Source organism: Salarias fasciatus, chromosome 22 (assembly GCF_902148845.1).
Source record: "Salarias fasciatus chromosome 22, fSalaFa1.1, whole genome shotgun sequence".
Lineage (NCBI taxonomy): Eukaryota > Metazoa > Chordata > Actinopteri > Blenniiformes > Blenniidae > Salarias > Salarias fasciatus.
The window spans coordinates 5761519-5776526 of record NC_043765.1 but is presented as its reverse complement, the minus strand read 5'-3'; the positions used below and the strand labels follow the sequence as shown (position 1 = coordinate 5776526).

Here is a 15008-nt window from a genome sequence, read left to right as displayed (position 1 = left end):
AAATCTTTTTTTATAATTTAAATCACTAATAATTTTTAAAAATCAGATTCAGTTGTTTTGCTGTAGTGTGTAAAGATGTTTGTAGTGTTGACATTTTCAAAGCTTGGAGCTGCTCTCTAGGTGTGAAGGTTTGAGTTTTGAAGGTGTGGTTGTGTGTATGGAGCATGAGAAAAGGGTGTTGTGTTCAGACATTGGGGAACATCGAGGAAACGCTGGTGAAATGTGTTTGAGCATTTGAGAAAAACTGGATGAAGAGTGGTGAAGTCAACAGAAGGTAAACCACCAGAATCACACGTTTTTAAACTTCACTGTCTAATTCTTCCACAAAAAATAAAAAGTATTTTATTTTAATGGCAGCTCAGAGCTGCGTCTGCAAGAGGAGAGAAGCTTCAGCTGGAGTTGATGACCTTTGACCTGTAGAGATAAATCCCTCTGAAGCCAGTGGTGAAGCTTGGTTTTGGTCTGATCAGTAACAGCATGAAAGCTTTCAGAACATCTTTCTTCTTCATTCCTCATAACAGTTTTCCCAATATGTTTTATGTGATGTTCTGTCTGTTATTTCATGTTTAACAGCAGAGTTACAGACCAGAGGAGAAACTATGAAACTAAACTGCAGCAGCTCCTCTGCTGCTCTGCTGCTCCTTCAGCTCTTTGTTCACAAAGTGAAGGAAGCAGTAGAAGTGGAGTCCCTTCAACACCAACATGTGATCAGGTTTCTCCTCCAGCAGCACAGTGAAGCTCCACACTGCTGACACACACACATGCTGCTACACACACCTTCCTTCCAGGAGGACCGTCTGACCAGCAGCAGCTCAGCTCAGCAGCAGTGTCAGAGCGCCCCCAGTGGACAAGGAGGGAAAAGCTGCTGCTGGTTTCTGGGAAGTCACGTGACGAGCCTTTTAGCTTTCACTTTGCAGCTGATGACACACAGCTGGTAGGTTTCTCCAGCAGATGGCGCTTTGACTCTGTGTTCTGAAAGCTTTCATGCTGTTACTGATCAGACCAAAAACAAACTTCACCACTGGCTTCAGAGGGATTTATCTCTACAGGTCAAAGGTCATCAACTACAGCTGAAGCTTCTCTCCTCTTGCAGACGCAGCGACTCCGTCATGTGTTTGTGATGATAAAAAAGAAGAGCTTCTATATAATATCTCTAAATTCCATCAGCAGACGCTCCTGATGCTCACTGATCTACAGCATCATGTTTCTCCACATATATCTGGAATAACGGTCTCTTTACTTTAAAAACTAATCCTTCTTCTGCAGAACTTGGTGAGAAAACGGCCTCGTCCTCGTTAACCAGCGACTTCACAGTGAAGGAAACGTGTTGAGTTGCTGAGAATTCCTTCAGACCTCCATGTTCCTGTGGCTCCTGCAGGATTCATCTGACGCCGTTCCTCTGCTGTTTTAAAGCTTCTTAAAGGCTCCACTGTAGAGTCTGCAGTGTGGAGCGTCACAGTGAAACATTTCAGTCCAGCCTGTCAGGATCTGCTCAGGAAGACAGAGAGAAGATTCCTTCAGATCATTTAAAGGGGCTGTATCATGCAAAATTCACTTTTTGTATGTTTTAACCTTGTTATATAGTTATGTACTCACCAAAAACACCCCCAAAGCGTTTTTTTCCTTCGTGCCTGTGTGTTTAAGCTTTCCTCCTTGTGCTGCTCAGAGAGGCAGCCCCTCCCGCACCCGTGAAAACGCTCTGTTTCCCACGTTCACGTCACACTGTGAAGATGGCTCCCCTGAGCCCCCCTCACTCCCGCAGGCCCTCGGCAATCAGCGTTGCTGCTTTTTGTAACTCCGATTTCGAGGATAAACTTTAACCATCGTCTGAAAGCAACAGTCAAGCAAGAGTCTGAAGGGTCTGAAGAGTCTGAAGGGTCTGAAGGGTCTGCGCTTGGTGAGTTTCTCACAGGAAAAAACGTTTTCGCGTGTCTTTGCGTGTAGAGAAGCTAGAGCTAAAGAGCTAAAGCTAGCCAGCGTATTTGTTTTGAAGCACTGATTGGTTGAAGTTCGCTGTCAGTCAAAGTCCACAGGGGGAGAGGCGGGATTTCAGTGAAACAGAGCGTTTTCTCTTCCGGGTTTCAGAATTAGCCCCAGAAAATCTTTTATTTCACACAAAATGACTTTTCCTTAGCGCCTAAAATAAACTATTACCATGTTAGAGCCATTTCTAGGGTTTGGACTAGCTAAAAAAGCATGATACAGCCCCTTTAATGTGTCCAAACAGGAGCAGGAAGAAGCAAAAGCTTCTCACGTCCCCCCCCCCACTCATCCTCCCATCCATTCATACTGTGGTAAATTCCAGGTGTGGAGTTGATGCTGACTGGTTATTAGAAGTTCTGCTTCCAGAACACATCTCATTCATACGGTCATACACCGTCTGATTCACACATTATCCCCACACACACACACACACACACACACACACACACACACACACACACACACACACACACACAGTCTACAGACACACAAACCTGCCTGGATTCTGCATGGTTTGACAGTCATGACAGGAATCAGCCGTTCACTTCAGGATTAATCGACAGCCTCTAAAACTCACTTGACTCTGTTTCCATCATTCTGCACCTTTCAATAGAAGCTTTTTTGTAAACTGTCTTCAGCTGATGGACATTTTTACTGTTTTTAGTTTGTTCATCCAGAACATTCCACAGTTTCACCCCACAGACAGAAATGCTCAGACTTCTTAGGGCAGTACAGACAATCGGTTGTTTAGAATTCCCCCCCCCCCCCCCCCCCCCCCCCCCCCCCCCGAATTCATACCCTCCCTCCCTTTCCATGAACCATTTATTGAAGTTACCAGGTAGTAATTTATGTTTAACTTTATAAACAATCTGTATGGTTTTCAGTTTGACTGGATCCATAAATGTGAACATATCTGACTTTAAAGAGCTGACTGGTGTGATCACTGTAGCTCACACTGTGCACGATTCTTACAGCTTTTTTTGTAGTGTGCACATCTTCTGTAGTGCTTCTGTAGGTGTTTCCCCCCAAACCTCCACACAATCCATTAGATAGTGTAGCAGCAGTGAACAGTCCAGGAGCAGTAATGCTCTCATTCAGCATGAGCTTGACCCGACACGTCGTTCCAACAGTTGTTGCCAGTTTGGAGCGAATATGCGTGATGTGACTTTTCCAACACCAGGAATTAGTTATCATACACCCTCTCAACCAGCACATGATCAATCATCAGTTTAACTTTTATATTCTTTTTCTGGTTACCAAATAACATACATTTGTTTTTTTTCCAAATTCAATGCTAGTTTGTTTCTGTTGAACCATGATTTCAATTTACTGAGTTCTTGTCCGACTATATCCATCATTTGCTGCAAATCATCACCAGCACAGAAAATAACAGGTCTCAAAATGTCTGATACTTTACCGATGCCATTTATGTACATGTTGAACAGTTTGGGGCCTAATACTGACCCCTGTGGTACTCCGTAAGTAATGTTTAATTCAGGTGACTTGAAGTCACAAACTGCTGTCTGTTTCTGATGTAACTCCTTAACCAGTCTAAAACCACTCCTCTTACACCGTATTGTTCCATCTTCCTGAGCAGCGCGTCGTGATCTATTGTGTGGAATTCTTTCTTTAAGTCTATGAACACCCGGTAGCAGATTTCTGACTGTCAGCTGCTCTTGCGATCTCCTCTGTTCAGTCCATTAAGGCCACTGCTGTTGATCTGGTTGATCTAAAGCCATACTGACTGTCCATTAACAACTTATTTGTTTCAATGAAATTGTTCAGCCTTGCAACAAAAAGCTTTTGGTAACGCTTCCTTTTACAGTACGGTAATTACCATGTATTAACGTGGTAATTGCAAGGTAAGTACCATGTAATAAGGAGAAGTTACTGTAAAATTACCATGTAATTACAGGGTAACTATGTTGCTAATTACCTAGTACTTTTAGAGTAATTACCAAGCCAATTCCAGGCAAATACCAAGTAACTACCTGGTATTAAGTATTAATTACTGGGCAATTATAATGTATATAGCAACTATGTCGGTAATTGCCAAGTACTTACTAAGTAATTGCTAAGTAATTACCATGTAATCACTGGGAAATGTAGACTTTTTACTAGGTATTACTAGGTATTACTAGGTACTGCTAGGTGTGTACGCTATGTATTTCCCTATTAGTCAAGTGTTTTTTACTACTTACCTGGTAACTTCTTAGTATTTCCCAGTAACTGCAACATTTACCTGGTAATTACAGTTGAACTGTAGACTACTGCTAAAGGAAGTGAGGCCTGTTTCCACACTATTACCTGGTAACTACTTATTCGTTACCCAGGAACTGCAAAAATACCTACCTCGAAATTACATAGTTATTAAAGTGGATTTGTACTGTAAAAGGAAGTGAGGTCTGTTTCCATGTTATTACATGGTAATTGCTTATTTGTTACCCAGTAAATAGAAAAATATTTACCTGGAAATTACATAGTTATTAAAGTGGATTTGTACTGTAAAAGGAAGTGAGGTCTGTTTCCATGTTATTACCTGGTAATTACTCAGTATTTAGCCTGTTACTCGGAAACTTTCACATTACCCCACAAACTTGCACAAAAAATGCAGCAAACCTCATTAGTGTCTGTGATACAGTCTCTGAACAGCACACTGTATCTGTCAGGAGATCAGAGTTTCCATCAAAACCACCATCACCAGCCATCACATTACATTAAGATGAACGCATTATTATTACACTTCCTCACTCCAAACACCTCACTGTGACAGACATGCAAAAACAAGAGAGCTGCCAAAGATAAACATTTTAATCAAATGGAGTTCAACTTCTTATAAAACAATTTAAAAAACAGTGCACATTTTTAGCAGTCAGGCACCTTTTTTTTAAGAAACAGAACAGATTTCTTTTGCAAAAAACAAAATACAAAAAACATTGATAAACAATCACTATAAATCAACATTAATAAGTACACTGCTCCAGTGTTGTGAATTCACATCATCATGTGTTTTCTGCAGACCCGTCTGGTCTACAGGAACCCTTGATCTCCATCATCTCGAATACCCAGGACCGCCGTCGCCAGGTGTTGTCACGTCGTCCACGTCCAGACTTGTACCTCCCTCTGCGTGTGGAAACGAGGACAGCACAACTGTTCCTTCTTAATGCTCAGGGTTTATTCACTGTAACACCCAAACCCCAAACGTGAGAGCTGAAAAAACTACAAATATACATTTTAATAAACAGAAACTTACACAATAAACAAATATACACATTGCACAAAACACAAATATCTTTAAACCTTCAAATATACACATGAAACCGACATTACAACCGAAATATCCACCCAAGCCTGGACATAAGACCACAGCCACCCAGCACCAGCTGCAGAGCTCCACACTACCACCACGATAATGATCAATGAAACACCAAGCAAAAGGAAATATACACACCTCACTGACTGCATCACATTGTAAGCCGTTTGTTTTTGCTCTTTCTACATACTTTTTGGAGCGTTTTTTCTCTCTCCACGTTTGTGTGCACCACTTAATGTGGTCCTACCCGGAACGTCTGCAGAGGGTTAGTTCCGCCACTCGGTGATATTTATATTTAATTAAATTTCGGTTCTACCTCGACTGAGAGAAAGCTTATTTATGGCAGAACGTCTGCAGACACTTGGTGATATGGTGATATTTATATTTAATTAAATTCCGGTTCCTACTCTATTGAGAGAAAGCGTGTTTACGGCGGAACGTTCCGGGTAGGACCACGTTAAGTGATGCACACATAAACGCGGAGAGAGAAAATAAGAACAAAAAACTCCGTGAAAAGAGCAAAAACAAACGGCTTACCTCCTTTACAATGTGAAGCAGCCAGTGAGGTGTGTATATTTTCGTTTTTCTTTGTGTTTTATTGATCATTCTAGCGGTGGTAGTGTGGAGCTCTGCAGCTGGTGCTGGGTGGCTGTGGTCTTATGTCCAGGCTTGGGTGGATATTTCGGTTGTAATGTCGGTTTCATGTGTATACTTGAAGGTTTAAAGATATTTGTGTTTTGTGCAATGTGTATATTTGTTTATTGTGTAAGTTTCTGTTTATTAAAATGTATATTTGTAGTTTTTTCAGCTCTCACGTTTGGGGTTTGGGTGTTACAGTGAATAAACCCTGAGCATTAAGAAGGAACAGTTGTGCTGTCCTCGTTTCCACACGCAGAGGGAGGTACAAGTCTGGACGTGGACGACGTGACAACACCTGGCGACGGCGGTCCTGGGTATTCGAGATGATGGAGATCAAGGGTTCCTGTAGACCAGACGGGTCTGCAGAAAACACATGATGATGTGAATTCACAAGACTGGAGCAGTGTACTTATTAATGTTGATTTATAGTGATTGTTTATCAATGTTTTTTGTATTTTGTTTTTTGCAAAAGAAATCTGTTCTGTTTCTTAAAAAAAAAAAGGTGGCTGACTGCTAAAAATGTGCACTGTTTTGTAAATTGTTTTATAAGAAGTTGAACTCCATTTGATTAAAATGTTTATTAGGGATGTGCGAGTACCGATACCAGGTATCGGTATCGGGCCGATACTGGCCGTATTTCAAGGTATCGGGTACTCGTGAAGGCTACCGATGCCAGCCGCCGATACTCACGGCAAGAAAACCCCACGCGTAGTAAGCCCTCCTCACCAGCAGTTGGCGGTAGTGCAACCAAATGGGATGCAAGCTGCCGACAAACATGAAGGAGGAAAAAGCTCCTCTCTGGAGCGCTGACAGGCGCAGGGCTTCACTGCAGCGGCCTGACTTCTCCATGAGTCTCATCCAGAGCAGAGACAACAGGATGAATCCAGAACGGCTGCTCGTCTCACCAAAACTCCGCCGGTGAGGAAATTCTTTTATACAAGTGAAAACGAGCCGAGCTTTGCAGAATGCTAACTCTGCAATGCTAAAATTGCTAAAGGAGGTGCGCGATGTTGTTCATTTACCACTAGTAATTTGTTTAAACATCTCAGGGCGAAGCTTGTGGACGAGAGTCTGACGCTGTTGTGCTGGAAAAAAGAAAACACCGGCAGCAACTCTACGGCAAACTCTGCAGAAGACCGAGAAACTGAAGAGCAGAGATCCGAGAGCAGCACAAATAACACGAGCAACTCTTTAAACTCAGGGGTTTTTCTATCTTTGACTTTAGTTCATAAAAAAAAATCATTAAAATTAGTACATTTAAAAACCTTAGTTTATGTAAAGTGTAAAACTCAGAGAAATTGTTTTATCTTGCACTTAATTTCATTTAAATAAGTGCAAACTCAGAGTTGCTTGTTTTATTTTTCAGACTATTATTTTGGACTTAAACGTAGTGGCTGGGCTGCCTTTTTATTGGAAATAAAATTCATTTTCAAAAATTATCTCATTGCATTATTTTACATTTTATGTATATAAAGTATCGGTATGCAAGTATCGGTATCGGTGAGTACTGAAGATGAAGTACTCGTACTTGGTATCGGTCTGAAAAAAAGTGGTATCGCACATCCCTAATGTTTATCTTTGGCAGCTCTCTTGTTTTTGCATGTCTGTCACAGTGAGGTGTTTGGAGTGAGGAAGTGTAATAATAATGCGTTCATCTTCATGTAATGTTATGGCTGGTGATGGTGGTTTTGATGGAAACTCTGATCTCCTGACAGATACAGTGTGCTGTTCAGAGACTGTATCACAGACACTGATGGGGTTTGCTGCATTTTTGGTGCAAGTTTGTGGGGTAATGTGAAAGTTTCCGAGTAACAGGCTAAATACTGAGTAATTACCAGGTAATAACATGGAAACAGACCTCACTTCCTTTTACAGTACAAATCCACTTTAATAACTATGTAATTTCCAGGTAAATATTTTTCTATTTACTGCGTAATAAATGAGTAATTACCATGTAATAACATGGAAACAGATCTCACTTCCTTTTACAGTACAAATCCACTTTAATAACTATGTAATTTCCAGGTAGATACTTTTCTATTTACTGGGTAACAACTGAGTAATTACCATGTAATAACATGGAAACAGACCTCACTTCCTTTTACAGTACAAATCCACTTTAATAACTATGTAATTTCCAGGTAGGTATTTTTGCAGTTCCTGGGTAACGAATAAGTAGTTACCAGGTAATAGTGTGGAAACAGGCCTCACTTCCTTTTGCAGTAGTCTACAGTTCAACCGTAATTACCAGGTAAATGTTGTAGTTACTGGGAAGTTACCAGGTAAGTAGTAAAAAACACTTGACTACTAGGGAAATGCATAGCGAACGCACCTAGCAGTACCAAGTAATACCTAGTAATACCTAGTAAAAAGTCTACATTTCCCAATGATTACATGGTAATTACTTAGCAATTACTTAGTAAGTACTTGGCAATTACCGACATAGTTGCTATATACATTATAATTACCCAGTAATTAATAATTAATACCAGGTAGTTACTTGGTATTTGCCTGGAATTGGCTTGGTAATTACTCTAAAAGTACTAGGTAATTAGCAACATAGTTACCCTGTAATTACATGGTAATTTTACAGTAACTTCTCCTTATTACATGGTACTTACCTTGCAATTACCACGTTAATACATGGTAATTACCGTACTGTAAAAGGAAGCGTTACCAAGCTTTTCTAGGATTTTGGAAAAGTGGGAGGTAAAGACACTGGCCTGTGATTGGTGAGCTGATGCTCGGCTCCTGTCTTGTTCAAGGGGAAAACTTTAGAAACCTTCATTTTACTTGGACATGAGCCAGTGGTGAAAGACAAATGAAAGAGATCAGTCAGGGGATCGACGACGCCGTCCATGACATATTTCACAAGAGTCATGTCGATATTATTCCAGTCTTTAGAGTTTTGATTCTTGTATTTTGAAATGATTTCTATGATCTCTTCTCTTTCTGAAGCTCTTAAAAACATTGAGCTCCCAGTCTGCTGTTCCTGAACTTGACTCTCCCCTCCATCTCCTGTCTGTGGGATCTCAGTCTGTCCTGCAAGTTTTGCTCCAATATTTACAAAAAACTCATTGAATGTATCCTCCACCTTCTGCATATTCTCTTTTCTTCTCCTCATCAGTGAAAAAGTCCGGATCACTGTGGTTAGCAGATCCATTCCTCCTGATACTGTTTAATATTGTCCAGGTTTCCTTCATATTGCCTCTATTGTTCTCCAGTATTTTGTCCTAATAGTCTCTTTTACTTGCTCTCATGATATTAGTTCACTTGTTTTTATCTGCTTTATCAGCATTTTCTGAATCAACTGTTCTCAATTTTATAAAACTCTTCTCCAGGTTGTTTTCCTTCCTGAAGGCCTTTAACAGTCCCTCAGTGAGCCGGGTCTCTCCTTATGGGTTCATTTAGTTTGTATTGTTGCATCGGACAGTGTTTATCATGAAGGGCTGTAAATACGTTTAGGAAGTTTCCATCAGCTTGATCAGTGCTTTGACATTTGTAGACTTCCCTCCAGTTCTGTGATCATAGTTCACATCTGAATCATTGAAGGTTTTTTCGTTTCTCGCCCTCCTGAATCTTGTAACCTCTTCATCCCGTTTCTGTCTGCAGTCACGTTCAGAAACTGTGAACTCTGGGAAATGATCAGTGATGTCCTTCAGAAGTAAACCACTCGCTGATCTGTCTTCATTGTCAGTAAATATACAGTCTGTCAGCGTCTCGCTGTGAGACATTGTTCCCCAGGCTGTTATCAGTGGGTTCAGACTCACACTGAACATGGAAGCAGTGAACTCATCTGTCATCTCACGCTTTTTAGGCTGAAGCAAATCAGTACTGACGTCGCCACAGAGGAAGGTAACCTTCTGATGAGACTTTGCAAACATTTCCTCCCTGACGCTCCTGAAAGTATCAACACTTGAGCTCGGTGCTCTACATACACAACTGACCAGAACATTCTTTCTGCTTCCCAGACAGATTTCTAATGTGATGCATTACTTCTCTGCTTCTTCTCTTCTCAGCTGTTTGGAGACTGACTTCCTGAAGGGAGGGGAAAGCTGTGGCCCCGGTCCATGGAGAGCCACAGAGGAGCAGGACCACATTCCCACATGGACGCAGTGGACATCATCACCTGATTCATGACTGAGTCTCTGATGAGGATCAGGTTTACTTTAGAAAGACTGAACTGATAATTCTCCTTATATTTATGAAGTTGTAGAGTTTGGACGAATATTTTCTTTTTTCATGATGAGCAGGACTGACAGGTGATGGAGGATGTGTGGAAACGTCCTGGACTTGTTCCAGACTGTTCCTCAGTGTGGAGCTGGACGCTGCAGTGAAGTGGAGCTGTGGGCTCTCCTCTGGATCTCTGTCCCACAGCTTCAGCAGCGTCTGCAGCGTTCAGGGAAGCTGGAGTCAGAGAGAGGCCGATCCCCGATGCAGCTGAGGCTCAGTCAGCCCCATGAGGGAAGAGCTGCTGGTCCAGCTCCGGTCCAGGACCCTCTGGTACCTGGACCTCCCTGGCTAACTTTATTTTATTTTATTTTAGGTGAACTTCTTTCTTCTTTGGCGCTTTATGCTTCACTTGCTCTGGAAATGAGTGTCCAGTGTGTTCGCTCCCTTTCTGATTCAGAGTCCAGATTATTCAGGTTTCTTCAGCTGATGAACAGACTCTGAGCAGACCTGAGAGTCAGATGTTTCCGTTCTGTAACTACAGAAGATTCCATTCACTGGAGAAGAAACATTTCACACCTGAAGTGCTTCATAATCTCCTCCTGTTGTCATTTTACTGGATTATTTGAGGAAAGCTTCAGGACATTTTTCAAGAAGCCTCAGCGTATTAAAATTCACCCCAACAGAATTATGAAGAAACATTTGGTTGAACAAGACTCAAAACAAATTTTAAATTCTGCAAATTTTTGGTGCATAATTTTATGACCAATAATGAATTTTAAATAAATGCCTTTGAAAAATACTATTAAAGCCAGGTTTAAGCCAGGTTTACACTTGCACGATTCTGTGGCACGCATTGCCACGAATCGAGTCGCAAACGGTCGCAAACCACTCGTAAAGTGGTGTGAAGTGCATGTAAACCCATCGGGACTGCGTGCCATGTCGGGACGAGAATTTTGAAATGTTCAAAATTTTGGTCACGACAAAATATCGCGAACCGGGCGTGAACTATGCGCCAACTGTCCGTGAATTCCTTGTGAACGCGTCGGGACAATGCGGGAGAATGCGTGCCAGTCGTGGCCACCAGCGAGTACCCGGAAAAGGGCCCCATGCGGGGATTTTCGACCCACTGTCGCTGCAGCATCAAGTGTAGCGCCTTTAATTTGTCATTGAAACTGACTGATGTCAGCTGTCCGTCGGGGCCCCCTTCAGCTCGGGGCCCCAGGCAGCGCCTGTTCTGCTGCTCTTCAACACAGAGCAGCTGCAGGGTCAGGGTCTTCTCTTCTCCGCAGTGATGGAGTCTCTGGCAGTCAGCATGTTGTCTGTTCCACAGCAAATCCAAAAATGACCCGGGGTTGGGGAAGCCCCCTTTTTACTCGTATATGACGCGCGTAATTGCACGCGCAACCACGTCGTGCCGGTGCGGGAAGCTCGTAAACTATGCGCAAACTATGCGTGAATTTGCCGTGAATGCATCGTGTCACTTCGCGACACTGACGGGCGCGTTCGTGAACTGTCCGTGAACTGTGCGCCAACTGTCTGTGAACTGGTCATGAACTGTGCGTGAACTAGTCGTGAACAGTGCGGGAGTCTGCCGGTTCGTGACTCCAGATTGGCACGCCTTGCCACGACAACATCGTGGCAAAAAGTCGTGCAAGTGTAAACCTGGCTTAAGAAACAGTGAAGGGAGATAAAATTGTTTTTAAAGTCACTAAACAGTGAGAGAGTTTTTAATGCATTAAAACTGCAGTAATAAAATCTTTGAGTCACAGCTACAGCTCTTCTCTGGAACTTCAACACCTGGATGTGAGGCTGACAGGAGTCGCTCTGCTCTGGATCTCAGCAGGACGTCCAGCTCTGGAGGATCTTTGCTTCTCCTTCACTCTGTCAGCAGGTCCTGCTGGAGCTCTTCCTGGATGGAGAACAGGTGTGGCAGGAATCAGGCCTGGGGGCTGAGAGCCTGAACCCAGGTGTGATCAACCACAGTGAAGCTGAGTTTTAACGGGGAAACACTCTGGAGACACCATGAAGGGACGACTCCATGATGACTGAGACTCTGAGCAGAGGAGGAGGAACAGAGGAGCTCCAGGAGAGTTCACAGCTTTTACAAGAGTTCTCAACACAAACATCTGGAAGCAGCTGGAATAGAACCCACAACCTCAGCTGCTTGCTGGTGGGATCCAGGACAGTTCCACTGAGGAGAGGATTCCTCAGATGTGACTGAAGACTTCGGCCCAATCCCAGTTCTCTGCTTAATCCTCACTCCTCAACCTTGATCCTCAATCTCAAATTAAGTGCCTCCTAAAAACAAGTGTTAAGGAATGTAATGTCACTTGGAAATGGGACAACCCTTAAAGACAGGGGGGAGTTCCAAGATGGCGGAGTGAGCAGCCGAACTTTTTGCAGGCTCTGCAGTTTAACTGTTTAAACCTTCTTTTTCTTTATTAACGCTCAGCTTAACATTATTTTGAACAGTCGCCTTTGTTTATGAACCTGTTTTGGTTTTTTTAAAGCCCTTTCTTTACGTACGAAGTTCCAAACATGGCCGGAGTTAACAAGGATCATGAATACTCGTTAGCCGCTCTTCAACAAGCCTGCGACGAGGAAGACATCGACTGGATGGAACAACAAGACGTGGAAAAGTCAGTTCAGGAGCCGACGCCTACTGCACGTAAGAACCTGGTTCACACCCCGCTGAAAAACCCAAAGCCGAGTAAGGTTAAAAAAACAGCGGGTTCAGAAAACGAGGTCTCCACTGGTGTCCTTTATGCTGCCATTCAATCTCTGACTCAGAAGTTTGATACGCAAAATGAACATTTCCAAGCTGTTGAATGGCAGCTGAAAGAAAATACCGATGCAGTTATTAAAATTAAAGAGTCGGTCGATGCAAACACATCTGCTCTGAAAGGGATTAAGGACGATGTTGAGAAGATGAAAACGCAGATGCACTCACTCCAAAAAGAAAACGCAGCTATGAAAGATGCATGCCTGGAGCTTGAGAGATACAAGCGAAGATGGTCGCTGCGGCTGAACGGCCTCCCCGAACGAGAAGGCGAGAACACCCGGGAAGAAGTAATCAAGATCCTGTCCGAGGTTGTCCCAATTCCAGCTGAAAAATTACGTGATTTTGTCGACTCAGTGCACAGGCTGGGCCGGCAAACCGGAAGGCCCAGACAGATCATTCTTCAGTTCTCCATGAGAACCGTCCGAGACCAGGTCTGGAAAATGTCCAAGAATGCCCAAGTTTGCAACGAGATGAAGATCCGCTTCAGAGAGGACTTCTGTAAGGAGGACCGCGAAGCTCATACACGCCTGTGACCAAAAGTGGAAGAGGCGAGGAAAAGAGGTCTTAAAGCATATCTGCGGGATGGACATGCTGTGATTGACGGGTGCCGAATAACTGGCTGAAAAACTCTTGCCCCTATTTTCCTTTGCATCCCAGCAGTGAGATATCTGATTCCTGACAGATCAGTGTGTTAAAATGTCTGTGTCCTCTGGCTGTGAAGCTTAAGGTCATTAATGTAAGGCACTTACTGCCAAGTAATTTTCTGTTCACATTAGACTAAATGCTGGTTGTTAATGCGTTAAATATAACTATAGATTTGTTGAAGGTTACAACTCTTTTATTCCTGCTTTAAGTTTGTAAATGCTTTCCATTACTATATGGCACTTTCTTTATTATCGTTAAATGTTAGAGGTTTAAGAAACGGCACCAAGCGCAAGGCTATTTTTCTTTTTTGTAAGGAGCAAGCAAGGGCAAACTGTTTTTTTCTACAGGAGACTCATTCTTCAGATAATGATGTAAGTTTTTGGAAATCTCAGTGGGGCTGGGGTGACATATTCTTCTCCCACGGTTCTTCTCATTCAGCAGGTGTAGCCATTTTATTTAAACAACTGGATGGTAAGGTTTTAGATTATATAAGTGATGTTAAAGGACACTGGCTTATGGTTACTCTTGAATTTAATGATTCTAACTATATACTTTTAAATGTGTATGGTTTTAATAATCGGACCAAAAATAGAAAAATGTTTTCCAACTTAGGTACCATGATCGATAACTGGATGACCCAATACTCAACTGATAGAGTAATAGTTGCAGGTGACTTCAAAGTGGTTGCAGATGAGTGGCTAGACCGTTATTCTTCCCAATTCAGAACTCATTCTTTTTATCCTCTAATATCTGACTTCTCCGAATCACTAAATCTTGTGGATATTTGGCGTAAAATGAATCCTGATATAAAACAATATACGTGGTGGAACAATACCAGTCGATCTCAATGTTCTAGATTAGACTTCTGGTTAATATCAAAAAACTTAACTGAATTATCTTCAGAGTGCAATATTAGTCCTTCTCCTCTTACTGACCACTGTGCTATTTCCCTGACTATTTCACCTAAAACTAATTCTCCTAAACGCAGATTTTTGCATTGGAAATTTAATAGCAACCTATTAAAAAATGAGTCTTTTTGCAAGAAAATAGTTTCTTTAATCTCTGAAATTAGGCAACTAAAGGACTTATCTCACACAGGTAAATGGGAATGGCTTAAATTTAATGTTAAAAGAATTAGTATTTATGAAGGCAAAAAACTGGCTAATCTAAGACGAAAACAACAAACTGATATTGTCTGTAAAATAAACACCCTGTGTCTCAATACTCATCTTGATGATGCTGATAACCTTGAACTCCTTCGGCTACAGTCAGAATTAGATGACTTCTACACAGACAAGGCAAAAGGAGCCTTTATTCGATCTAAAGCAAGATGGATTGAAGACGGCGAAAAAAATTCATCATATTTCTTCAATCTAGAGAAACGTAGAGAGAACAATAAAGCAATAAATAAACTATTTATAAAAGACAGTTTGAGTGAAGACCAGAATATAATTGAAGAGCATATGTTTTCTT

General features: G+C 42.1%; 1 protein-coding gene across 1 annotated transcript in view; it reads right to left on the bottom strand.

Moving 5' to 3' along the window:
• LOC115409384 (major histocompatibility complex class I-related gene protein-like) overlaps nucleotides 1–15008 on the bottom strand; it is a 112623-nt gene that overhangs the window by 20470 nt on the left and 77145 nt on the right. The window lies entirely within an intron of this gene.